We start from the raw sequence: 26,468 nt of genomic DNA on the forward strand, positions 1-26,468 counted from the left end.
TTCAGGAAGGCCCAAAACAGAAGCTGAGAAGATCAGACCAAGGACTGCCAGCTAAATGGAGAATATAAATAGTTGAGAGAGACAGGTGGGCCCTGTTGAAACAGAAAAGGGAAATGCAAAGGGGCTGGTGAAGGAAGCAGCAGACAGATGGTGAGAGTGGTGAGAGAAGAAAGAAAAGCTGAGGCAAGAATGAGGGCTGTTTGCAACGAAGCCTTGAGGCCTGATGGAAGGGGAGGCAGTGTATGAGTGCAGATCAGTGTGAGTCAACAGCACAGGCTGTTTGGAAGTGACTTGGTCAGAACACCAAAGCACAATAGGCCAATGAGAAAAAGTGAATGCAAACCTGCACTAACCAACCCCCCTCCCGCCCCTGAAAAAACCCCTAAAACAATAACAACAACAAAACCGAGAAACTAGAATTCGGTGTCTGGAGAAATGCTTGTTTGTGGGGGAAATTGTAAATATAAAGTGGGAGCACTGGTAAATATGAACAAAGTCCACACGTTCAAACAACAAGCAGCCATTTTCCTAATTAAAAAATAAACAAATAAATACAAAATTAAAAAACCTCAATGTCAATTTAAAAAGTAATTATTACATACGAAAAAAGATACAAGAAAATAAAAAATCAGTCTTAATTCTATCCCTTTAATCTCACAAACTGTTCATAGTTTTTATATATACTACATATCTGAAATCCTATAGTATGTTAGTTATTACATAATGAACACATTTCTATGCCACCAAATGTTCTTTTTTGCAAATAATTTATAATGACTGTTTGGTATTTCACTGTCTCTATGTATCATACTTAATTTAGCCAGTTCCTTTCTGTTGGACATGGAGCCTGTTTCAAATTTTTCATATTATGAAAATTGTTGCTCTGAACTTCCTTGATATCCCAGGTGGCTCTGTGGCCAATGCAAGAGACTCAGGAGAAGCCAGTTTGATTCCTGAGTCAGGAAGATCCCCTGAAAGTAGGAAATGGCAACTCCCTCCAGTATTCTTGCCTGGAAAATTCCATGGACAGAGGACCCTGGCAGGCTACAGTCCATGGTGTCACAAAGAGTCGGACACAACTGAGCACAGCACAGCAGAACTTCCTTAGGGTTAAATCTTTACACATACTAATGATCATTTCCTTAGCACAACTTCAGTCATGGAAATCGTTAAAGTGTAAGAACATTTTTTAAGCTTTTAATATGCACTGCCTAATTGCCCTCCGGAAAGGGTGTACCCATTGACACTGTCACAATCATGTATATGAGAGCTTTTGGCAAAGTCATATTTTCTGAAGGATGGAAGAAAGTTCTCAGAAACTAAATTTTGACTATGAGCTTTTGAATCTAGCCTGTTCCACTTGCTGGCCATGAGACCTCAGGCAAGTCACTTAACCTCCTAAACCTCAGTTTCCCCACTGTATTGTGATAAAACCTAACTAAAGTTTTTGACAGGCTTAAACAAAACAATATATTCAATATAAAAATGCTTAGTACCATGACTGATAACATTGTAAACCCTGAGGAAACAGTAAAGGGCAGTCCTCACAATGACTTTTTTCCTAGAGTTTCACTCGGAAATCTTCCAAGATTTGGAATGAGGCCCCAAGGTGAGGGAATGGAGGCCCCAGGAGACACTGAGGGAGGGTATCAGGATCACCCCAGAGCTGGCTCATAACCAGGGTCACAAAAAGCCTTCTGAATGAGAAACCTAACTGAACATAAAATCATAGACTAATGCAGGCGGCAGTTTAGCAGTGCAGCTCCATGAGGCAGACACAACCAGCACTTTCATACTAATGGACAGGGAGGAAATGAAAGCATCACAGAAATCAGCCTTCGCTATGAGGCCCAGCTGCTCGGCAGACCCTTTACAAATTCTGGGGAAATTACAAGAAGACCATTACAAGCCCTGAGACGTGTAAGCCATCAGAGTCACTTTATGATGCCACCTACACAATATCGGGAAAAATGACCTCAGGAGAAAGAGGGAGGGAGAAAGGAAAGGAAGGAAAGAGGAGAAAGAGAAGGTGGTAGGGAGTGGAGGGCAAAAAAGAACCAAAGTATACAGACCAGATGAATGTGTCCCACTGTACTGGCCCCAGGAGGTCTTGTTAAGGGGGAAGTGGCCCCAAAGATGTACAGTTAGGAGTGGGCAGGTGAGACCTCTTGACAGATACTTTAATGAAGACAAGGATGCACAGTGAAACTGGGAAGTAAAACAAAGGACATGAGATTTGAAGAAATATGAAAGGAGAGGAAGATGTCTAGAAACCCTCAAGAAGATCCGAGGGTTAAAGGCACTGAAGGTTCTTGGCTGCCCAGCACAGGGCCCCAAGGAAAAAGTTCCTTCTCATGACACTGTGGACATGAGCAAACCACCCACAACTGCACTGCAGGGAAGGGCATTAAGAAGGGTTCAACCTCACCTATTTTCCACCTTCTCACTGATGTGGCTTGATTTTACCAAATTAAGCAGGGACAGGAGGAGACTGGGAGGATAGGAAAGGAGGAGAGCAGGAAGGGGGGTAAGGCAGGCAATCAGTGCCCATCCCAGCTGTTCCAAGGGGGACCCAGAGATATAACAGACAGGCTCTTCCTTTAAGGAGTTCCAAGTCCAGTTAGGAAGACAAAATCCCTTGGTATGAAAATGCAAACATATAGGCTAAATGGCCAGATAAGAATAAAAGATGTAGAGGGGTGTGGGCTGTGGCAGGACAAAGCTAGGAAAGCTTCCTAGTGCAGAATGCCTGGATGGGATCTGGATGGGTGATGAGAAGAGGGGCGTTCTACACTGGGGAACTAAGCAGCTGGGGCAGGACTGAGAGAGCATGTCACGGGAGACTTGGTGACGTGTACCACTGTATGAAAGAGGTAGGACAGTAAAATGGAAAGTAAATTGTTCCTCTTACTCACTGGGAGTCCTCAGTTTTCTCACCTCTAAAGTCAAGATAACAATGTCCTCCTTTCAGGGTTGTTGCAGGATGAAAAAATAATATGAATAGAGCACTAATACCATTACTGGAGCCTGATAAGTGTTTAGAAAGTGATAGATAAGTTTATTATATTACTACTCCTGGACATAAAAACACAGCATAGAAATAAAAGGACAGGAGAATGAAAATCTAAAAAGCAAGCTGAAGATATCCAGAAATGAAAATGTTCACATTAAAAGGATGCAACATAAGGGGTGTTAAAAATTAAGGCATGGATTACAGCAGGACTACTTAATGTGTGGTCCATGGATCAGCATCACCAACATCACTTTGGGAGATATAAAAGGTGGACATTTGTCTTCTCCCCAGACTTACTAACTCAGAACTTCTAGGGGTGGAGCTCAATAATCTGCATGTTAATAATATTGTTTTTGCTTTTCAGTCGTCCACTCGTGTCCAAGTCTTTGCAACCCCATGGACTGCAACATGCCAGGTCTCCCTATCCTTCACCATCTCCCGAAGTTTGTCCAAGTTCATGTCCATTGCATCAGTGATGCCGTCCAGGCATCTGATCCACTGACGCCCTCTTCTACTTCTGTCCTCGATCCTTCCCAGCATCAGGGGCTTTTCCAATGAGTCGGCTGTTCGAATCAGATGACCAAAATACTGGAGCTTCAGCTTCAGCATCAGCCCTTCAAACGGGCATTCAGGGTTGATTTCCCTTAAGACTGACTGGTTCGATCTCCTTTCTGTCAAAGGGACTTTCAGGAGTCTTCTCCAGCACCACAGTTCGAAGGCATCAATTCTTTGTCGCTTTGCCTTCTTTACAGTCCAGCTTTCACAATATAATATATTATTTCCAAAGAAACTTTGGAAAGAAGAGGTTAGCTCAAAGTAGATACACCTGACTTCAGTTAGTTTTGCCCTCAAAACTAATCTTTTCACTTGTGCATGAGGGTTATTAATTTATAAAAAGAATCTTAGAGATTCTATAAGGAAAGTAACAGTATAGAAAAGAATTAATATTCAATCTTAATTATAGTAGTAGAAAATAGCCACAGTAAGTGGAATAAAGTTATGGTAGTTTATGTTATTTAATCATGATAATTAAATTCTAAAAAAGCTTTGTTTTTAGAGCTTTGAAGATTTGAGAATTGTAAACGTATAATGATTCATTCAAGTCACAAAACAACCCTTTTGTGGTAGGTACTTTTGTCATTCCCAGTGCATAGATGAGCAAAGTGAGACATGGAGAGGTATCTAAGCCTAAAGGGCTAATAACTGGCAGAGTCCGGATTTGAATCTAGGTCGTGAGACTCTAAATCCACGCTTCTAGCTGCTCGTCTGTGCTGCTTCACCCCCACCATAATTTATTTAACCTCTACATTATTATTGGACACACAAGTTGTTTCTAGTGTTTCACTTCCTTTAATAAACACTGTGAAGAACACATGTGGGTATAAATTTTTAACCATATTCCCGGTCATTTCTTTAGGATAGAAATTCAGAAACTGAAATCCTTGGTCAACCATGATCAACAATTTTAAGGCAGTTATTTTACAGACAATATGTTATAAGAATAGCCATTTCCTCACTGCACCAGCATTATCTTTACAGTCTTAGTATTTTTTTTTTTTTTGGCTGCACCATGCAGCATGTGGGATCTTAGTTCCCTGACAAGGGATGGAACCCGCACCTCCTGCACTGGAAGCACGGAGTCTTAATCACTGGACCACCAGAGGAATCCTCAGTCTTGGTATTCTTGACCAACAAACTGGTATATCACTTAAAAAAAATTCTTACTTCTTTTATTAAGTAAAGTTAAAATATTTGTATATGTTCACCAACTATGTGCTTTTCCTCATTTGAAAACTCTTAATATCCTTTGCCCACTTTTTTGAATCCATGGTTTTAAATTTTATGAGTTCTTTCAATATTGAAACTTTTAACCATCTGGCATACTTGCTGCAATAGTTTTTAGTTTATTTTCTTTTTAATTGTGACTTTCTACATATAAGTGTTTTAAATGTTTATGTAATAAAATCTAACAAAATTTTCCTTTATGATTCTCTGTTACTTTTTCACTTTGAAAGAACTTCCTAATTCTTGTAAAATATCCTCTGCTTTCCTCCCCACCTCCCAAAATAGAAACTTTCCAAGTTTTAACTTGAGGTTACTCTTTTGAGTATATTTACAGTAAGAAGGGGCGGCAGAGGGTTAGATGATTAGATAACATCACTATCTCAATGGACATGAATTTGAGCAAACTCCGGGAGACGGTGGAAGACAGAGGAACCTGGAGTGCTGCAGTTCATGGGGGTCACAAAGGGTTGGACATGACTTAGCAACTGAAAAACAATAACAGTAGTAAGAAGTTCATTTTTTTTCAGAAAGCTAAACAAGCCATGTGTGTTCATTTTTTTTTTTTTCAGTTGGACATCCTTCGAGTTCCACTAAACATGCATAGGACTGAGAGACAACCAAAAAATGGGAAGAGGAGAGGGCTAGAAATAGAGTCAGGAGAATTAATCAGCTCTGTCATTTATAGCTGCGCTTCCTCTGGCAAGTCATTCTACCTTTCAGTGCATTAGTTTTCTCATTTGTAAATAGAGATGATAACACCTGACCTGCCCATCTCCCTTATTCATCTTATGAGATATTCTGAGGATCAAATGAGTTAATGATGGAAGAGTGCTTTGTCAGTCACTGACAACTATACCAGCCTATATATTAGACTTGTTCACTCGGTAATCTCCTCCAGTGTACCAGGTAATATGCTGGATTCTGGGGTTTCAATGTTAAATAAGACATGCTGTCTGTGCTTGATGACCTTGAACAATGTATTAGCTCAGTTAAGTCCTTTAATAATCAATAAGGTAGATAATATTAATAATCCCAGTTTATAAATAAGGAAACTTGGACATAAAGAGATTGAACAACTTGTCTAAAGTCACACAATCAGTAAGGTGTAGAAGTGGGAGTAATCCAGGCACTCTAATGATAGAGCTGGCTTTTAACCAATGTACTGCACTGCCTCTCCAAAGACAAGGCTGAAAATTGGCTGACAATTGCACAGAGCCAATTTTAGTTGAAATATTTTCATTTTTAAGCGTGCGGAAAGAGAAGAACACCTGGCTTCCTCACTACCTTCTTTTCCTGGTCTCTCACATGAGAAACACTTAGGACAGAAGGGTCCCTGTGGGCAGTGGCTGTGGGTGTAGGGATGAGCAGACTGGGATCCTGAACCTGAAGGTGCTCATGATCTGACAGACTTGTGGTCTGAAGCTGTGGTGGAGAGCCTCAGCGTGTGTGTTCCCCTCTCACCAGCTCTCTCAGGTCAGCTGGCACCCCCGCCTCTCCCTGGACACCCTCTTCCACAAAGGCTACCAGACTGGAGATCTGGGTAACACGTCTGGCGTCTCTGAGTGAACAGTGCCAACTCAATGTCTGACACGCAACTGGAGCTCAACTGAAGCTTGTTGAACTAAACTATGTCAAATTACAGAATATTTAGCAGGACTGAAGAAATGATCATTCTTTCAACCATCAATCTCTATTATGAGAAGAAAAACAAAACTCCCCCCCGCCCCCTCAGTACAAGCAGTTCACCATTATTGGGGGAACAATTAGAGTCTCTTTGAGCTTGCTTCTTTTTTTCCACATGAAAAACAATTTAAATAAGAAACATGCATGTCAGGAACTCCAGCAACAAAAACATGGATGAGAGAAGTCAAATAACTCCATTTTGCTATTTGATAGTAACTTTGCTCGTGTGTATTGAAAGATTTGTTGAAAGAAGAATATCTAAAATTAGCTTCCTCTCAGCAGGTTCATATTACGTTTGCCCCCATCACTGATAAGCATTCCCTGAAGGTGGAGGAAAACAGGTTTCTAACCAGTTCCCAGGGAGAGGGGGTGGTATGTGTGTGAATCAGTCATAGATAAGAAATACATAAAAGTCAATTAATTCAGGTTACATAAACTAAGAAATCCTCATTTGTCTTACTTTTTCCATGTAAGCCCCAGAGATGAGCTGTGGCAAAGGATACAGGCCAGATAAGCAGCTACCAAATGCCAAGCACTGTATTAAACACTTTCCGTATCCAGTCCATAAGGAAATATTACCTCGGTTTTACAGATATCAAAGGGATTTGTTGTTGTTATTAATATTTAGTCATTAAGTTGTATCCAACTCTTTTGTGACCCCGTGGACTCTAGTCCACCTGGCTCTTTTGTCCATGGAATTTTCCAGGCAAGAATACTGGAATGGGTTGTCATTTCCTATTCCAGGCAATCTCCTCAACTCAGGGATCAAACCTGCATCTCTTGTCTCCTGCATTGGCAGGCAGATTCTTTACCACTGTGCCACCTGGGATATCCACCAGTAAAAGCTGAGGCTTTTAAGAGCTTAGATATATTGCCCAAGGTCACAGAGACGGGAAGTTCACTTTTAACCAAACTCTAGACCATCCATGGCAGAGGCAGACCTCTTTTCCCCTTCATTCACATTTTGCCACCTTACTCCTTGAAAGTGAAAGTCATTCAGCTCTGTCCGACTCTTTGTGTCCCCATGGAATAGTCCATGGAATTCTCCAGGCCAGAATCCTGGAGTGGGTAGCTGTTCCCTTCTCCAGGGGATCTTCCCAACCCAGGAATCAAACTGGAGTCTCCTGCATTGCAGGCAGATTCTTTACCAGCTGAGCTACCAGGGAAGCACTTTATTCCTTGGCCCTGCCTAATTTAAAGTCTGTTCATCTCTCTGTCTTCAAGTAATCAGACAGTTGTTCAAGCAGCTGAATCCAAAAGAAAAGAATTCAATCAGCATTCCCCAGGATCCACATTTGGAGGGAACAGGCATAAAGCTCCTAGCAACTTTTCAGTAAACACTATCATACACATCTGGATTATTTTCAGTCTTATGAATGGGTGATGTGGCTACCAAAACTACACTGTATTATAAAGTATGTGTGTGTGTGTGTTTGTGTGTGTGTGTTAGTCGCTCAGACTCTTTGCAACCCCATGGGCTATAGCCCACCAGGCTCCTCTGTCCATGGAACTCTCCAGGCAAGAATACTAGAGTGGGTTGCCATTCCCGTCTCCAGGGGATCTTCCCACCTCGGATCAAATCTGGGTCTCCTGCAATGCAGGTGGATTCTTTACAGTCTGAGCCAATAGGGAAGCCTGTATTATAAAGTAGGGACCACTTAAATCCTCTAATTCTCACTGGCTTTAATAAACATGCCTCAGCCAGAAGTTATTGGATTGTGGGAGGACACTTGAGAAAAGAGAAGGAAAAATTCAGTCATGCTATTGTCAGGCAAGAGTTGCACCAAAAATATCAGACATAAGCAACCTTTATATGTGCCACTTTATGACAATGGCAAATGAATGAAGTCTAATGTTCATACACCTGGAACTAAAAGCCTCCCAGAAATGAGAGAAAGAGAGAGAAAAGGAAAGAGGACAGGGTGAATGCATAAGTGAAATTCATTATGGATGAACTAGACCTTCCTGATCCTATCAAAGTTACGACATGGAAGGTGTCAAAAGATCTCTTAAATCAAAAAGACAGCTTTTCGTTACCATCTTTATAAATTCCATATATATGCGTTAGTATACTGTATTGGTCTTTATCTTTCTGGCTTACTTCCCAGAGAAATTGGGTGGAGAGGGAGGTGGGAGGGGGGATCGGGATGGGGAATACATGTAAATCCATGGCTGATTCATGTCAATGTATGACAAAAACCACTACAATATTGTAAAGTAATTAGCCTCCAACTAACTAATAAAAATAAATGGAAAAAAATAAAATACATAATTCTGTGAAAAAAAAAGACAACTTTTTTGGGGTACCAATCATTAAGTCCTCAGCATATAAACTAAGCATCTGATCTGCAGTCCTGCTTGATACCTGGCTTCCTTTTGTTTATCCTAGGAACACCTGGATGACAGTACCAAAGGATGACAGACCAGAATCCCACTGTTCACAACTAGTAAGTAATTGAGTTCTGTGGCATCTACCTTGCAGTTGTCTCAAGCACTTGTCTCCTTTTCTTCATGGTTCAGGCCATCATCACTATCATCTGAATGGCTATAATCTCTTTAAATGATTGGTTTAGTTGCTAAGCTGTGTCCGACTCTTGTGACCCCATGGACTGTAGCCTGCCAGGCTCCTCTGTCCATGGGAATTCTCCAGGCGAGAATACTGAGTGGGTTGCCATTTCCTTCTCCAGCTTTAAATGACTGCTCTGCTCCAAACTTAACCCCCTTTCACCCAGCATCCACATGGAGCCAGAATAACTGTGCTCTAAATAAAACTGCTCCCTAAGTCACTTCTCTGTGTGAAACCCTTCAGTGGCTCCCTTAGCCCTAGGATAAAAAATAACAGCCAGAAACAAGTGGGTGCATAATCTGTGCCAGGTACTCCATGACTTAACCTCAGTTCCTGCAGCAACCTTATGAGGGAGAGACAACCTTCATTACCATTACTTATTACTAAATAAGTAATTATTATTTATTTATTACTAAATGACTTGATCAAGACCCCACAGCTGGAAAGTGGTAGAACCATGATGCATACCTGGGGCTGTCTGACCTCAGAGCACATACTTTAACCACAATGCTATCAGCTGATGGCATGCAGGTTCTGTAACCTGGCATGTCTGCCACTCCAGCCTCATCTCTTAATGAGCCCCTCTTTGTTCCTCATGCCTCAGCTCTTCAAGCCAGTTGCACGTCCTGGACCTTGACACTCTGTTTCATGCCTGTTTGTTTTGGTACATGAATTTCTCTTCTAGAATGCCCTCTTCCCTTTGTCTATCTTTTGGAATGTCTCATCTTTCAAGATTCAGCTCAAGTATTAACTCCTCCATGAACCTTTTTTGGACCCCCTCTCCTTTTCTGGTAGAAATGACCACTCCTTTCCCTTGTGCATCACTGTTCTCTACTTATGCTTCCATTACAGCAACCACAATACTTTCCCACCCTTACATAGATGAGTATGACTCTCTCCTCTTGGACTTCTATGAAGTCTCATCATCTTACTAATCCATCTTACCCACAGTATCTCACAGAGTGCTAGGCACATTGAAGGTTCACTGTAAATGTTGTTGAATGAATAAAAATATTTGTTTGCACATGAAATATGATGCCTGGTCAAAGCTCACCATGCCATTACATTGTGAGATTTATATTAATTTTACTTTATTGCATCAATGCAATTAGTAATTTTTTTTCTTTACCTAACAACTGTATATGAAACTTGAAGAGATACACGCAGCTTTAGGGCAACTAAAATCAAAGCAGTAGATAGGAGTGGAGAGAAGACACTGTAGCTGACCTGCCACACCTGTTTTCACCTGGGAAAGTATTCAGTGACAATAATGAGCTATCACCACACAAGCCAAATTTGGTATGGGAGTTATGCACATATCTACCTCAGCAGTGTGATGATTCACATTTGAAGCACAGTGCATACATTTTATTGTGCACAATAAAATAAACTGACAGACTAAAATTAATCTAAACATTAAATTTAAAAGCAAGAACATCAGCAAAATGTTATGGAAAACCATGACCAACTCAGGACAGTACAAAGGATGCTGTGATAACAAAGCATCTCTCCCAAATTCCAAAAATGTCAACTCTACATCTGTACATATGCAGTATTGCAAACACTACATCTGCCTTCATGATTGTTGCTATTGCTGTTCAGTCGACCAGTTGTGTCTGACTCTTTGTGACCTCATGGCTGCAGCACTCCAGGCCTATCTGTCCCTCACCATCTCACCAAGTTTGCCCAAGTTCATGTCCATTGCATCGGTGATACCATCCAGCCATCTCATCCACTGATGTCCTTTTCTCCTTCTGCCCTCAATCTTTCCCAGCATCAGGGACTTTTCCAATGAGTCGGCTTTTTGCATCAGAAGACCAAAACAACAAAATGCCTTCTTGATTACTGGCAACCAAACTGAATTTCTAATACCCCCAACATTTCCACTTACTCCTGAATCTCAGCTCAAGGGAAACTTCCTTTAGAAAGCCTTCCCTGATCTCTAGGGTAGCCTATATACACCTCAAAGACCTTTATTTCTTTCCTTGACAAAGCTTATCTTAGTTTGTAATTACATATATTCAATACTCAGTTATCTTACTACTGGTTGCCTCCCTGAAGCATCTATAAACCCTAGGAGATCAAAGACCTTGCCTAGTTTCATTTATCATCTTTCCCTCAGTGGCTGGTACATAGCCAGGCACTTTGCAAACATTTTGAACGCAGAAATGAGTGATGAATGGATTCCTTCACCTCTTATTTATTTACTGCCTTGTTCTAAGAACTATACCTGATTCCTTACCAGTCTCAAGGTGGTACTCAAACCATTCCTCTTCATTATTCCCCCACCTTACCACAAGGCTCAGTCCTTATTTTCTAATCTTCTCTCCTAATCCCCCCTTCAAAAAGTTTCTTAAAAGTGGCAGTTTCTATCCAACCTGAACTTCCTGAACTGTGTGGGGTCAAGGTCATGCAACATGAAAAAATGAACACAGCAAAAGAAAACATTGTGACGGGAGTAGCTATTAGGTTATTTTAAACAGTCTACACAACTCCTAAAAAAAAAAAACCCATTAATTCAGTAAAAATAATTTAAACCGCTTCTATTTTATCACAAAGACAAAAGTGGCTTGATTTTTTTCCACTTCTTAATGTTTTGTTCTTGGAAAGTAGCTGCTTGTGCTGGTTGTCAGCAAGAAGTAAGCTGACTATGTGGTCTCCCAGCCACATCATCTGGGGGTCCTTCCTAAATGACAGGGTCCTGCCTCCAGAATTCTCTTCAGGGTCTTGATCTGCTCCCCCCTTCTAATCCCCTAACCCCATCTAATTCCTTCTTCTATCCCTTCCCCTTTCCTCTTGACTACCACAAAGTCTTGAGCCCCTTCACACATATAAAAATCCACCCTATTAGGTTCCTACTGATGAAAAATCCTATGCCTGTTTCTTTGCTGGTCCTGGGTGGAGGCAACAGAAGTAATGAGCGCTGTGATTGGCAAAGCTCTGCTTTCAGGAACAGGAAATAATGAAGTGTTAACTTTTGGAAGTCTAGAGCATTTCAGGAAATTTCCTTCATAAATTTTCATCAGTACCAGACTACTTAAATTGCGTTTGGAAAGTCCAGTTTAAGGAAAAGAACTGGTAGTGTAAAATTCAGGGACCTTTCCCCAAAGCTCCTTTCTTCGAATCTCTGGGAAAGTTAAGGCAAGTAAAAGAAATGTCCTCTTGGAAGTGGACTCACTACCCCAAGGGCTACTCTGGTGAAAGACGTTTAAAGAGATCAGGGGTGGGGCCAGCAAGGAACCCTAGAGATTAAGGGATGCAGGCGGTGGCGCTGACGTCATTTTCTTTGGATAGTTTCATTAGGCAGGAGGTGGGATAAAGAATCAAAAGGAGGGGACGGAAGAAGTAGGGTAGAAAAAGATATGGGTTAAAAAACAAGGGGGTATAAGTAGACACAAATGCTAGTATAGGAATATCTCTGGAAGATTTATTTTTTTATAAACAATGTATTGAAACTGCAATTTTAAAAAATAAATAGTAAAAGATCATCAAACTGGTACTTCTTTTTTCTTCCTAAGAAATATGGTGTATGGTGAAAAGGCCTGGGGACTGACACCTTAGTTTGGTGTCAGTGAGGCTAGGTCCCCAAGGAGGCTGGAAGCTTGGGCCAAGTATCCTGAGAGGGGACTCAGCCCACGAGGATGGATTCTGACACAGTAGCCTTCCATATGCATATGCTTCAGAAAACTGACCGTTCCCTGTTAGCACACGGACAGGGAATACTTTATGACCATCGTCACAGGCAGAAACAAGGCGGAGGCAGAAGGTGGTACCCCACAAGCCGCGTCTTGGTACGCACTCCCGTGTATCTAAGAGAGTGACCCACTGCCGCTTCTGAGGAGCGGTAAGCCTTTGGTCCTCTAAGCTGGACCCTGACGTCCCCAGTGCCCTGCACTCAGCGTTCCCAGGGCTGAGCTGGTCCAGCTTGCGCCCGCCCGTTGCTTAGCCCCCTGCCCGCGACCCCCAGATCCTCCATTCCTTCTCCCCACCCGGGCCCTTTCTGCCCACCCTCCTCGCGGCCGGGGGTCCTACCTGGCGTCCTGGCCCAGGCTCCCTCACCCCGGGCAGCGCCGGCCCGTCGGCCGTGGGTCTCCACGAGGCGCGCTAAAGACGGCGCGCGGGGTCCACTCGCGATGTCAAGGTCACTGGCTCAAAGAGGCGCCAGTCCTCGGGTCCGGCCGAAGCAGCCCCCGCAGACCCTCTGGACCGCTGCCGCGGCCCCTGCCTCGGAGCTCCGCCCCTCTGGCGCCCGCCCCCTCGGGGTCCCCAACTGCAGAGCCCAGCTCCGCTCCACTTCGCTGGCGGGCTGCTCGCTAACCCTCCACCCGGAAGCCCCGGTTCCCTCACCGGCTTCCCAGTCGTGCTGAGCTGAGTCCCCTGGACCCCGGCGCCAAGGACCGCGCGTCGGGTCTGGTTCTCCCGGCGGCGGGCCACGCGCTCGCCTCCTCTGCTCTTCTTTCCGGTGCTGCCTTGGGGTTCCCGGACCCCAGATCCAGCTCCCCAGGTCGGAAAGAAGCCCCTCTTCCCTCCTTCTCCTTGGAGATGCAAAGAGGTTTAAGAGGTTGGGGGCTTACGACTCTGCCAACCTTCTCTGTACTAAGAGTGGGGAACTTTTTTTCTGATGAAAGGCCGGAGAGTCAAGGTAAAATAAATACAAATCGCGTACCAAAATTCTTACTCATTCTGCAAGACTCAGTTCTAAGCTGCAGAAACTCCTTCGTGTTTGTAGGCAGCTCCCTCCTTCCACTCTCCTGCGCGAAAGGGCACTTCGGTCCTCCCTAGGCAGAGGCAGACACCTGTCGGGTGTAATTTCCTCTGCCCGACCTGACCGCCTGACCGTGAGCTCCTTGGAGACCGCGACCGGCCGCCCCTGCTCATTCCTGTCCCCATCCCCTGGCATGGCACCTGCCACCTATCAGGGGCGCGAATACTTTATGAGTAAGTGGAAAATTAATTTCTTTTGTAGAAAGCCAGTTATTTCCTTTTATCCTCAGATAACACATACTGTTTTACGTGAGCAATTTGCTACTCTCTATAAAGAGCCACAAGAGTTGTTATCCTCTTTGATGCATTAATTCCATTCTTGGGGAAATTTCCAGAACAAAAGATACTTATGTGTAGATGTTCATAGAAGGATCTTCTTTCTTTCTTTTTTTTTTTTACAGAATGTCATAATTTAAAAAAACCACAAAAGCAAAGAAACAAAGCCAACCTGTCAACAATAGGAAATTGGCAAAATAAAATATTTTCATATTTTTGGGTAACTTAATGAGCTATCATATAGTCGTTAAAATGATAAACATCAAGGCAGGAGTGCCTCAAAATGTTTTTAGAACAAGGATGGAGTACTTATTTACTTATAAAACCAAAACAAAAAAAAAGGAAAATGTGAAGCAATGTGATAAAGTGTTTACAAAATAACATTAAGCCAAAAGAGTAAAAAATTGCATAATTACCATGCTTAAAAATGTCAAGTAAAGAAAAATGCAGATTTTTTTCTCAGTAGACTGGAGTTAACACTTACCTTAAGGGATTCTTGGAGCATTAAATGAAGTATTGAGAAAATTACCTGATACTCAGCAAAAAGTTTTCTTTTTCCTGTTCCAAAGGGACAGACACTCACATCTAGAGTCACAAATACATCATCATTCTAGCTCAGTTCTGCTGGTTTGACCTCCTTCCGTTCAAATGTAGGGTAAGAGAAGGAGTTGAACAAATGCGGAAGCACCAGGTTAAAGTGAAAGGCAGAATCTAGTTAATAGGAATAAATGTCAAGTCTTGCCTCATCTCCAGCAGCACAAGTTCACAATGGGAGATTTGGCTCAGCAGCAGTCCGCATCAAAATATCTTAGAGATTTTAGTTGACTACCAGCACAGCCTGGTCAGTGCCCAAAGGATGAATTAATTCAGCCCCGCACTGAGTGACACTGCAGTCTTAGCCTGAATTTATACTCTTCAGTCATCAAGTTATAGCCGGAGCAAAACGTTCAAATAGCCTTAAGAAAATTACTCTGAAGAGCTAGCGTTACTTCCATTTTAAAGATGAAGAAACTGGTTAAGGTGTTTAGGATTGGACAGCTAGGAAGTGGCAGAACTGTGATCTGAATCTGATCAGGGTGAACGCTGTCAAGGTGCTTTGCCAGTGGGTCCCCGAGTATACACCTCCCATTAGAGGTATAGGCAATGCTTTTGAGTGGTACATAAACAATGATGTTAAATAACAGTGGATCACGTGGTGAAAAAGTTATGCTGTCTTCAATTCTGTTGAACCTATAGATGTTAAGACTTTGCTGACAAAGGTCTGTCTCGTCAAAGCTATGGTTTTTTCAGTAGTCATGTATGGATGTGAAAAGACTATAAAGAAGGACTATAAAGAAGGCTGAACACTGAAGAATTGATGCTTTTGAACTGTGGTGTTGGAGAAGACTCTTGAGAGTCTCTTGGACTGCAAGGAGATCCAACCAGTACATCCTAAAGGATATCAGTCCTGAATATTCATTGGAAGGACTGATGCTAAAACTGAAACTCCAATACTTTGGTCACCTGATGCAAAGAACTGACTCATTGGAAAAGACCCTGATGCTGGGGAAGATTGAAGGCAGGAGGAGAAGGGGATGACAGAGGATGAGATGGTTGGATGGCATCACAGACTCGATGGACATGAGTTTGGGCAAGCTCTGGGAGTTGGTGATGGACAGGGAAGCCTGGTGTGCTGCAGTCCATGGGGTCACAGAGTAGGACACAACTGAGCAACTGAACTGATAGATGTTAAGAAAGAGGTATCATTCTGTGGTGCTCTTTGGGATTTGTCCTTCAAGGGAGTTAGTGTAACTTACTCCAAAATTCAGTCTCTTCAGTGGCCAGATCCCTGGGAAGCTCTGATTTCAAAAATCTCATATTTTCTGGTTGGCAACTTCTAGCCTATTTGGTGTTTGACTTCCCACAGTATTATTCGTAACAAACAGGCATCTAACCTCTGCTTCAACCCGCAGAGTGAGGGGGATGTGGTTAACACCCTTAAGGCAGCCCTTTTGAATCTTCCTAGACAGCTCTGATTGTCAGAAAGTTCTCATTTGTTTTGAACTGAAACCTGCCTCACCACACCTTGCATCCAGTGATTATAACGAAGCATAAGGCATTATTTCCCAAATGTCAGGCACTTATGTACCACCTCCACGTTCTGCCATTTTTACCATATCTAAATATTACTGGTCCATTTAGCTCCTTAATATCTTCCTTTATAATTACCCAATTTTCTTAGCCAAGTAATTTCACCTTAATTGGAAACTACATCACTCTGTAAGTGAAAAACATACACCAATTAGAAAGTAGCAGCATAAGGAATAATATCAGAAGGAAGAAAGAGTGATGTTAATTTCTGCTTCGGAACTGATGCCTGGCAAAAGTGTTCATCCTGAGGCAGGCTCTCTCTCTGTTAGAACAGATTAGCAAGTGTTTAGGGGAGAATGGATACATGTATATATAGTATAGCTGAGTCCCTTCACTGTTCACCTGAAACCATCACATTCTTTGTTAATCGGCTATACCCCAATACAAAATAAAAAAAAATTTTTTTTAATACATGGGAAGTGAAAAAGGTCAATAACAGTTAAAAAATTACTTTGGTGTAGGAAATTTACTTTGCCGTCATTTAGCCTAAAATTTATAGTGTACAGACCACTGACTGCCTTAGAGTTCTAGAATATTTTGCACATGACCTATCTTAGAGGTCACCTGGGTCTATCACCTCAAAGGTGAGAGTTCCTCTTAGGAGCTTCTTTGGCAGGTAAGCTGAAGAAAGACGAGCTTTCAGAAGGCCCCATGAAGGAATAATGGCTTCCACTCAGATAACTGCATCAAAGGAAAGCTCAACCAGTTGTCAGTTCTTTGGCTAGGAAGTTCTTTCCTGAGGCATTAGTGATGCCTTTCTTTCTCTCACATTCCATGTCCAGTCCGTCTGCAAGTCTGTTGACTCTGATTTCCAAATACATCCAGAGTCATCTTATTTTCTCCACCTCCATCACTACCAGTTCCTCTAAGCCAGCATTATCTTATCCTTAGAAAACCTTCTAACTGGTTCAGCACCTACCCTTTGCAGAGATCGCTGTTCTTCACATGGTAACTGGACGGATAGATTTAAAACAACTTGGATATGTCATTTCTCTGTTCAAAACTTTGTGTGTAATGGCTTCCTGTCTAACTCAGAGTAAAGCCTAGAAAAATCCATGCCCCATGGAGACCAGCATTATCTGGCTCCTGGCTATTTCTTTGACATCATCCCCTATAATCTATCTTGGCTCCACACACACTGGTTCCTTTACTAGTTTTTGAATGTGCCCAGCACATCCTACCTTGAAGTCAGCATTTTCTCAGCCTGAAACACTTCTCTCTCACTTCTTTTTCTCTCTGTTACCTTTGCAGAGATGCCTTCCTTTGGGATTCTTATCCTTTAATAGCAGAACCTCTCTTTCATCCCTCTTCATCACTATTTTTTTATCCCGTTTTACTATTTTTAGGCTCAGAGCTTAAAGTGTCTGCCTGCAATGCGGGAGACCTGGGTTCGATCCCTGAGTTGGGAAGATCCCCTGGAGAAGGAAATGGCAACCCACTCCAGTATTCTTGCCTGGAGAATCCCATGGATGGAGGAGCCTGGTGAGCTATAGTCCACGGGGTCGCAAAGAGTCGGACACAACTGAGCGACTTCACTTTCATTTTCCACTATTTTTAAAAGATGTTATAAACTTTACTCATGGTTTGAAAGCAGCAAATTTGGGGTCATAGAGAGGTTAGAGCAAATCATAGCACACAAAAAAACTTAAAATGAATATTAAATACTCGATTCTTTAAAAACACTTAAGAAATTCAGCTACTGTGAATTTCTTGTTGGCTGTCTTTCCTCCTCAGTTCCCAGTCTCCTGTTTCATTACTGTTGGGTTTTCTCACAGTCTCACTGGTAGCCCAAGTTCTCTTAGTATTCTAATACCTCTCAGGGTGCTCTAAAAACTTGAGTGGGTCCTGTCTCTTTTGTTCATTTTTGTTTTAATTAACTAATTTCATTAAAGTGTAACATATGTTTAGAAATATGTACAATTTGACCAGTGCTCATACCCTTTTCCATTCTCTAAACCCCCCAGAAAGTAACCACTAGCCTGACCTTTAACACCATATATTATTTATTTATAGTAATGGAATCATCCTGTAAATACTCATTTATGTCTAGCTTCTTTCAGTCAACAATTTGTGAGCTTCAACCATACTATGCTTTTTTATTGCCATGTACTATTCCATTGTGTGACCATGAACATGTCACAATTTATTGATTCATTTTACTATTGATGGGCATTTGGATTGCTATCAGTTTTGAGCTATTATTAATAATGGTGCCATGAAATTATTTTTAAAAATATCAATAGAAATGTTTAATGTACAAGAAGAGATTTACAATAAAAAGATTTCCAGCTAGTGATAATTTCTCTTTCATTCGGCATCTCCAAACCATTGCCATTGCTACGTTTGGAAATGTTTATGTAACTGAATTGATATAAATAATCCAAAGGAATGCTATTTTTTATGTACAAGTGTATTTTCCTCTGAAGTTACCTTGGATAGTATTGGGTGCGTTACTTTTTATTTTTAATTGGAGGATAATTGTTTTCCAAAGCTATGACAAACCTAGATAGTGTATTAAAAAGCAGAGACATCATTTTGCTGACAAAGGTCTAGTCCAAGCTATGGTTTTTCCAATAGTCACATATGGATGTGAGAGTTGGACCATAAAGAAGTTTGAGAGCCAAAGAACTGATGCTTTTGAACTGTGGTGTTGGAGAAGACTCTTGAGAGTCCCTTGAACTGCAATGAGATCAAACCCATCAACCCTAAAGGAAATCAACCCTGAATATTCATTGGAAGGATTGATGCTGAAGCTGAAGCTCCGATACTTTGGCCACTTGAATCGAAGAGCCAACTCATTGGAAAAGACCCTGATGTTGGGAAAGATTGAGGGCAGGCGGAGAAGGGGGCAACAGAGGATGAGATGGTCGGATAGTATCACTAACTCAATGGACATGAGTTTGAGCAAACTCTAGGAGATAGTAAAGTATAGGGAAGCCTAGTGTGCTGCAGTCCATGGGGTCACAAAGAGTCAGACATGACTTAGCAACTGAACAGTAACAATTGCTTTATAATGTGTTGGTTTCTGCTATAAAATAACATGAATCAGCTGTAAATATACATATGAAATTCTTGTTTATACTTCTTCTGTTGGGCAATACATAGGAATATAATTACTTGGTTAAAAGATTTGCATATGTTTAGTACTAGAAAATATTGCCAAAGAATTTTCCAGAGTGGTCACACCAATTTATATTTCCACCAGCAATAAATGAGAATTCTTACTTATCTCCTTACCAACACTTGGTATAATCTTTTTGAAAAAAATTACTCTTGTGTATATAAAGTGATGTCTCTTTGTATTTTTAATTTGCATTGCCCTGATGACCACAGAAGTTGTACATTTCATATGTTTATTGACTATTTAGATATTCTCTTTAGTGAGGTGTCTATATCTCCCTTCCCTTCTCCCTTTTAAAAATTGGGTTATGTCTTTTTCCTTATGAATATTTGTTTTTTTCTGATATTCTAGGCTTTTTGTCAATTATTGATATTAAAAATATCTTTTTCAATTCTGTGGTTTGCCTTTTCACTCTAGATTGTGTCCGACTGGTCTATTTATCTATTCTTTTGCCAAAACACCACACTGCCTTATTTATCATGGCTTTATAGTTAAGTCAAATAAGTGAAATCTGGTTCAGTAAGTTCTCTAACTTTATTCTTCTTTAAGATCATCTTGGCTACTCTTGGACCTTTGTATTTCCATATGCATTTTTAGAATCAGCTTGTCACACACACACACCGACACACACAGACTAATTTTTCACTGGGATTCCATTAAATCTCTAGAACAATTTTGGAGAAAACTGACATTGTTAAAACATTTAGATTTCTAATCCACAAACACTTTTTCTTCCACTTTAAGTTTTCTTTAATTTCTCTCATAAATAATTACAGTATTCTGTGTATAAGTCATGCACATATTTTGCTAGATTACTATTAGGTATTTGATACTTTTTGTTGCAACATTTGGCATCCTTTTAAAACTGTATGCTTAATTGTTTGTTGCTGATACCTTGTTATATTTAACTTCTTAGGATACATCACCTCATTACCTGATATACTGTGTATTTGTGTCATTGTTTATCTCTCTAAAAATATAAATTGTGTGAGGATAGATAACTTTGTCCGCTTTGATCACTTCCTTATGCCCAGTACCTTAATAGTTCCTAACACATAATAGACTTCATATGTGTTTATTGATTTGGATCAACTTATACTGAGGTGAAATCTTCTTGCAACTCACACTTCCTTCCTCCAGAACAATACAGAATAAGTTTCCTTCCTCTTGTTTATGATGGGTCATCATCTATACCCAGCACCATTCCCTTCCCAAAGCCAAGTGCTTCAGTTCTTTCAGCAGTTTCTCATGACACAGCTTTTAAAGACTCTCTCATTATATTCTTTCTCTCCCGTTTGTGCATGCTCTGGTTTGCCAATATTTGTTTTTAGTCTGGGCTCCCTGAATTGATCTGATCTATATATATGGTAAATTTAGACTATTACTTGCCTGAGCCGGATCATTTTAATTTGCTGTCACAATATTGATGCATAGTAAGATTGTGGTCAAACAGTATCCCCCAGCCTGTATTTTTGAAATAAAGCTCAATTATTTTAAGATATATGAAAAACTATTGCCAGAAGTCCTTATACATTGAAGCTAAAAAAGTTTAAGCTTTAGGGTCTTCTATTTGTATGACCCCTCTGAATGTAGGGAGATGTTGGGAGTTGGATAAAAAGATTTAGCTCCAAGGCTGGGGTGATTTCTTTATCATGCTAATAAATATTCACTTCTTATTTTATTCCCTTATTTTTCTGCATTCATAATTTTTTAAATTAAAGAGGCCCCTCCAAATTCTATAGGCTTCAGGCCCCACAAAACCTGCATCTGCTCCCATTAATCTTTAGCCTAGCATTCCAGTTCATTGCGATCATTTTGAGTCTTGATCCTATCATCAATCATATTACTAAACTCTTATGTATCTAGAAAATTTGATAAGCAGGTCCTCCTTTATATTATTTTAGTAACTTAAAATCTACAAACCTAGACAGTGTTAAAGACCAGGCCCTGCAGTTCTTTACTTATTTACAGCTTTGGGTGAATACCAATCTCTTTTACCAACCCTCTGTAGATATCTAGTATATACTTGCTCAATCAGTTGCAGAATTTCTGACCCTATTTTTATCTAGCTCTTATTTAACCATACAAGTAACATTACTATCAGGAGAAACTTGCCAAACTCAGGGAATCTAATACCATCCTTCTTGTTATAATCCTAGTTATTCTGTAAAAACAGAAATAACATTCATTTAGTTCAATTTGTATTGGTGAATTCCATGACTCGTCATTCTAAATACTAAAAAGAAAAAGTTTAATTTTTAAAAAATTTTTGCTTGAATTCAGCACCCTACCTTGTTTGTCTTTTGTGTCCAGAATCCATTTGTTGCCCATTATTTGAAAATAAGGAGATTATTTGCCTTCTTTATCTATTCTTTATGGTTTCTCAGTGTTGCATACAGGGACTTTTGGATTATACCTTTAATTTTTCTACTTCATGAGAATGAGATTTTCTGGAATTTGAGGAGTCAACCTGTTCATAGGGGTTTGGTATCTTTATTATCTTTGTATCTACCTCAGACCTTTCTTTCCAATGTTAATTCTTCCCTTTTCTATTGGAAGTCCATTTTGATTAATTGAGACGATAGAAGCAAACAGATCTAGAATAGTTTTGGCTTTTCTGCACCAGTAAACAACTACTCAAGCATTCTCTTGGAGGAAATTTAGTTTTCCTCTCTTTGCTCCAGTCCCAACAGAGAGTCTTCCTTGAGCCACAATCCTTTAGGAATATTAGAATTTTAATAAACTTTTAAAATTTACCAGTTTCTATTGTCCTAACCCAACTTTTTGCCACAGTTTCTCATGACTCAGCACTGACAGCCTTGTTATAAATTAATTTTGAACTAACTATTAAATTCCTTTTTCATAAAGAGTTTTAATCTCATTGGGAAAAAGAGACCACACTCATGCAAGTATCAGAGAATTAGAAAAAAAACCCCACACAATGAAGTCTTTTGTTTAGCGGAACTGGCAAAAATCCTAGGACAGACAGACTCTACTCTTCAAAGAAGTGTAATTTGCAATTTCAGACAGCTCTCTCTGGACCCAGCTGTTGACCATCACTCTTCTCTAGCTTCCATACCCGTAAGAACATTCCTTCACCTTCCTAACTCCAGGTACTAGTGTTGATGTCACCTGTAATAATATAAGGATCAGTTGGGTCAGTGGTAGATGTGCTGAAGAGAATATACACTCTTTCCTGACCTCTGCTTCTCTTTCCTCCCTCTGATTCCACCTTTTGTCTTTTCTCTCAAGTTTCCTCCTTTTCCAGCTTGGAGGAAAAGGGGGAGGAATTGGAGGAGCTCCCAGGTACTGGAGAGAAATGGAATTGAGCCAAAGAAGCAATTTGCAAGTTTTCTTCATCCAACTTTATGGTGGCATCAAAGGAGAGCTAGCAGATAACCTTTTAAAAACCATTAGAGGAAAAAAAAGTGAACAAAATTTCTTTTTGATCAAGAAACAAAAAGCAGGAAATAGAAAAACAAGACCCAAGAAGAATCATAGTAAATGGAGAACATAAAAGAACATGACTTGAATGGATTCAACACATCACTAATCATAATAAATTATTAAAAGGCAGAAAACTACAAGTATAGTTTTAAAAGAATCCAGCTATATATGTTGTTTCAAAAGACACACCAAAATTAAAATAACCCAAGAAGATTTAAAATTATCGAATTAAAAATATATCTGATAAAGAGACTCATAGACTTAGAAAATGAACTTATGGTTGCCATGGTGGTGGTGGGGAAGGGCCAGTTACTGGGTTTGTGATGGTCATATACACACTGCTATATTTAAAGTGGATAACCAACAAGGACCTACTGTATAGCACATGGAACTCTGCTCAATGTTTTGTGTCACCCTGGATGGGAGGGGAGTTTGGGGGAGAATGAATACATGTATATATATGGCTGAGTCCCTTCCCCGTTCACCTGAACTATTGCAACACTGTTAATCGGCTATACCATAATACAAAGTAAAAAGTTAAAAAAAAGAAGAAAAGCACTAAATATAAAAAAAATACATCTGATAAATGCTTACAAAAAGAATATTAGTAACAGAAAAGGCTGAATTAAAAACTAAAAGCATCAAATGGAAAAAATTTTAGATTTTGTAGAAAGTATAATCTATCAAGAAGACAGGGCAATTTTCAATTCTTTATGCATCTATCAAGTTAATTTTGAAATAGATCTTGTGGGTGTTTTTTTAAAACCTTAGGTATAAAAATTAAAATCAAAACAAAGTTTTTTTGTAAGTGAACTTAATTTTTGTTTCAAGATTTCATGCTTCTAGATAGCAGAAATGTAATCTTATTCAGTTCAGGCTAATGTCAGTTAGCTCAGATTTTCCATATTCCATTTACACTACCTTAAAAATTCTTGGAGTTAAATTTGTGTTTCAGGGGACATACTTAATGCTGGGGAAGCGGGGCATCATTTTCTGTCTATTCTAGCATCTGCTTAGATGCTTATTCCTGATTGTTCTCTGATCATTAGTCCATGCAGGTCAGAGAGGCAGTATTTTTATCCTCATTTCAAGGCCTTTTCAGATCTGACTCTCTCTTGGTTACTTCCATGTCCCTCTTGGAAAAATTTTGGAAGCTCCTATGAAATATTTGCCTAGTCAGTGAATGCAACCATTTCTACTCTACAGCTTCCATTCCATATTTCATGCTAGAGAACTTTGAGTTTTTGCCACTTCTTCAAGGTTCACCCAGGAAGCAACATGCAGATCCTTTCTGATCTTAGATTCTTCAACTCTGTCTGAAGTTGTTCTCTAACCAAAGGAAGTTAGCTCAGAGTGGGGAGGGGTAAGGAAGCTGGTCAGTTTCTCAAGGAGACACATCAGTCTCCAACTTTCTTAATTCCTTTCCAGTCTCCTGCTCCTAGTCTGAGGAATACTAATCTACTCTGAGGTAGTAAAAGCTAGCTATTGTAACATCAGGAATTCTTGCAAATTTATTTTATGACATTGGGTTGCTAATTCATAATGATTTAGACCTTTGAAACCCAAGCACGTGCAACTCAAAAGTTTTTGACTGATATTGGACTTTCTTTGCCTCTGTTTTTCTGTAGCAGCCTTCCTCACTCAGAGAAATGAATGATTCAAAGTCTAGTTTGACCTATATATAAAATAGATAGCTAATAATACGGACCTACTGTATATAGCACAAGGGACTCTTCTCAATTCTCTGTATGCATAAAACTTTGTAGTCAATAGAGAATATTAATTTCTTTTAGTCATTTCTAGAATATATTTTTTAAGTTAACTATGTATTAAATCACAAAGAAAATCTCAACATTCTCCAAAGTAGACCTCATAAAAGCCACATTTCTTAAGTATAATAAAATAATGAAATACACAGACATTTAAATTCTCTATGGTTGGATATTTTTAAATCTTTTTATTTGAAGTATAGTTGATTCACAGGGTTGTGTTAGTTTCAGGGTTACAGCAAAGCGATTCAGTTATACATATAAAATATATGTATATTTTTTCAGATTCTTTTCCCTTATAGGTTATTAAACTATGGGTATAGTTCTCTGTGCTATATATTAGGTCTTTGTTGGTTTTCTATTTTACATATAGTAGTGTCTCATATCTGGAGGAGGGCATGGCAACCCACTTCAGTATTCTTGCCTAGAGAATCCCTATGGACAGAGGAGCCTGGTGGGCTACAGTCCATGGGGTTGCAAAGAGTCAGACATGACTAAGGGACTAAGCATAGCACAGCACAGTGTCTCATATAGTAGCGTCTACAGTTGGACATTAACAAAAATTATTCTAAATAAAACTTAGGTTAAAGAAGAAGCAAAAATTGACATTATTTAGCAATAAGTAGACCACATAAAAACCTGTTGAATTTAGCCAAAGCATTATTCAGACAAAAGTGTATAATCTTAAATTTTCTTCTTGGGAAGAAAATAAAAGCTAAACATAAAGTAGCTAAACACATAAGTCCATAAAAGGACAGTAAATTCTCTAAAAATGTAGAAGACAGGAATTAATGTTAAAAATGGAAATGAACAAAATAAAAACATACAAAAAGAAATCCAGTGCTTCAATTAAATCAGATACTACTTTTTCTGGAGAAAACCAATAAAATAGATAAACGTGGTCAATCAAAAACAGACCAAAAAAAATCACAAACTCATTAGAAACAAAAAAGAACACATAACTACAGTGGTTTAAAGGAAAATTATTATATCAATATATTTGACAATATAGATAAAATGGAAAAATTAGTAGGAAAACATAAATGATCACAATCAAGCTCTTGACTTCTAGAATGACAGAGTAAGAGCTTCTGAAAATCTCCTCCATAAAAGCATTTGGAACATTGGCAAAAATGGAGAAGGCCAGGTTTTTCAGAATTCTGGAAATTCACTACTGTCGAATAACAATCAGAGAAGTGTTTATTTAAGAAAAATTTCTGAACCTTAATTGAAATGGCAAATCTTGTGGCATTTTACCTTGCCTTGATCCTGTCTCCCTCTCCTCACCTGTGCCTTATGCAGCCTTGCAAGCGAAGAGTCATGCAATTACAGTAGCTGTGAAAATCAGCAATCTAGAAGCTACTGAGTGAACAAAAAGAGTTTGGAACTCCCCAAAGCCCTATTTCTAGCGAATAATCACCATTTTACGTGCTTAATAACTTGTTTAAAAGCTCCATTCTCAGGGGTTTCTTTTTTATTTTATTTTTTTAACCTCACTCTGAACTCATCACTAGCAAACTGCTCTGGCTTCTGGACATTTGTTGAAAACAATCAGCAGTAATTAACATTACAGCTGCCTGATGTGGTATTACCAGCCAAGGCTAAGAAGCAGTTGAAAAACTTTTAAAAAGATGAGGAATAAGATGTCATCAGTTCAGTTCAGTCACTCAGTCGTGTCCAACTCTTTGAGACCCCATGAATCGCAGCATGTCAGGCCTCTCTGTCCATCACCAACTCTTGGAGTTTACTCAAACTCATGCCCATCGAGTCGGTGATGCCAACCAGCCATCTCATCCTCTGTTGTCCCCTTCTCCTCCTGCCCTCAATCTTTCCCAGCATCAGGGTCTTTTCCAATGAGTCAACTCTTCGCATGAGGTGGCCAAAGTATTGGAGTTTCAGCTTCAGCATCAGTCC

The 26,468-nt window shown here is 39.9% G+C and overlaps 1 protein-coding gene across 4 annotated transcripts in view; it reads right to left on the minus strand.

The window, feature by feature from the left end:
• The window catches only part of CASR (calcium sensing receptor), an 80,766-nt gene extending 66,082 nt beyond the window's left edge, over nucleotides 1-14,684 (minus strand). The window contains exon 1 of one of the 4 annotated variants that reach the window (XM_043875401.1): nucleotides 14,617-14,684. The gene's annotated coding sequence lies outside the window, so the exon portion shown is untranslated. Of the gene's footprint in view, nucleotides 1-13,079; nucleotides 13,345-13,394; nucleotides 13,666-13,713; nucleotides 13,836-14,616 lie in introns of those variants that run through there. The other 3 variants (XM_043875400.1, XM_043875399.1, XM_043875398.1) reach the window with 3 other exon arrangements.
• Between the last annotated feature and the right edge of the window lie 11,784 nt (nucleotides 14,685-26,468).

This window comes from Cervus elaphus, chromosome 19 (genome assembly GCF_910594005.1).
Source record: "Cervus elaphus chromosome 19, mCerEla1.1, whole genome shotgun sequence".
In the NCBI taxonomy this organism is placed as follows: Eukaryota; Metazoa; Chordata; class Mammalia; order Artiodactyla; family Cervidae; genus Cervus; species Cervus elaphus.